Below are 1,880 nucleotides of genomic sequence, written 5' to 3' on the forward strand. Positions count from 1 at the left end.
TTACTGGTGGTTCAGTGGTTAGGACTCTGTACTTCCAATGCAGAGGGCCTGGGTTCAATCCCTGGTCAGGGAACTAAGATCCCACACACCACACATTGTAGCAAAAAAAAAAAAAGAAAGAAAAGAAAGAAAGAAACTTATGTGATGCCTGTTCATAGCTAAATTATCATCTAGTCCTAAACACTGACCCTCCTCTTGCATGCTACAGAAGGCTGACCTCCTTCAAGGGCCCGTGGAACGACAGACTCCACCCAGGCTTGGCAGGTAGGAAGTCTCAGAGACAGGCCCCGAGCTCCCATCACTTCATCCCTGGGAAGTGTGGGTATCTGTTTCTCAGGCTTTCCTCCCAGAGGTGACCTGAGAAAGCAGGCCATCTCATCTTTCACCACATTCATCCTTTGAAATGGAGAGGTTTCATCTAGGTTCTCAAGTTTGCAGGTTTGATTTTTTTTTTTTCCAGTTGTATATGGACCACCTGAATTATTTGCTTGTGTTGACAGAGAGAATTCTTACCTGAGCCTGTGGAAAATCTGAGGTCAGAGATCAGTAACTCAGGGCTAACATCATAGCTGTCGGTATCAAAGTAAAAAAAGAAGGACCAATGCTTCATGAAGAAATGTGGTCAGCTCTCCAGACAGATGGACGGTCCCTAATGAAGCATCTGCTGAACAGTCAGTCCGCCCAACACCGCTGTCAGCATCCAGCCTCACAGCAAGGCAGCCAGAGCCTCGCTTTGGGTGGAAAAAATTACACTGGCCTTCGTTCAAGCCTCCTCACTCTCTTTAGCTGACAATTTTAAAAAGAAATCAAAAACCAGAAAGAATTAGAGGTTTGCCGATTTTTTTCCTCACATCCAGAGGCTTTCCTGCTCCTAGGAAACATGAGGTTCATCCTGAAGCTCTGTTTACACCCTGCACAAACATATCAATAATCGTCCAATGATACACACACCTCGACTGTATTTACAAAATGTGAATATAAATTATCTGGCAAATCATATTAATGTAAATACACTTAAGGATATTTGAGTGAGACAATAAGTGGACCTGTTTGTAAATACCAGATGCCAATGTGCAATCACTTCAGTGGGTTCATCCAAGAGCCTGATGCTGTGCTGAGGGGTAAGGAGACAGTAGATTAGCTTCCTTGGAACTGCTGTTTCTGCAGCAAAAGAGGGTCAGACATCGGCCGTTTAATATGTTTCAACTTCACACAAAAGTGAATGACACAAACCCTGGGTTCAAGGAGTCAGTGGCTCAGGAGAAAAGATTCAGTTCAGTTCAGTCACTAAGTCGTGTCAGATTCTTTGCGACCCCATGAACTGCAGCACACCAGGCCTCCCTGTCCATCACCAACTCCCAGAGTTCACTCAAACTCACGCCCATCGAGTCGGTGATGCCATCCAGCCATCTCATCCTCTGTCATCCCCTTCTCCTCCTGCCCCCAATCCCTCCCAGCATCAGAGTCTTTTCCAATGAGTCAACTCTTCGCATGAGGTGGCCAAAGGACTGGAGTTTCAGCTTCAGCATCAGTCCCTCTAATGAAAACCCAGGACTAATCTCCTTTAGGATGGACTGGTTGGATCTCCTTGCAGTCCAAGGTACTCTCAAGAGTCTTCTCCAACACCACAGCTCAAAAGCATCAATTCTTCGGCACTCAGCCTTCTTCACAGTCCAACTCTCACATCCATACATGACCACTGGAAAAACCATAGCCTTGACTAGACGGACCTTTGTCGGCAAAGTAATGTCTCTGCTTTTGAATATGCTATCTAGGTTGGTCATAACTTTCCTTCCAAGGAGTAAGCGTCTTTTAATTTCATGGCTGCAGTCACCATCTGCAGTGATTTTGGAGTCCAGAAAAATTAAGTCTGACACTGT

General features: G+C 45.4%; 1 non-coding gene across 1 annotated transcript; it reads left to right on the forward strand.

Annotated features, from left to right (window-relative positions):
- Window positions 1-73, forward strand: TRNAG-UCC (transfer RNA glycine (anticodon UCC)). Its single transcript has one exon. It is a non-coding gene; the product is annotated as a tRNA-Gly (tRNA).
- Window positions 74-1,880: the final 1,807 nt, after the last annotated feature.

The sequence above is a fragment of the Bos javanicus genome, chromosome 12 (genome assembly GCF_032452875.1).
Source record: "Bos javanicus breed banteng chromosome 12, ARS-OSU_banteng_1.0, whole genome shotgun sequence".
In the NCBI taxonomy this organism is placed as follows: Eukaryota; Metazoa; Chordata; class Mammalia; order Artiodactyla; family Bovidae; genus Bos; species Bos javanicus.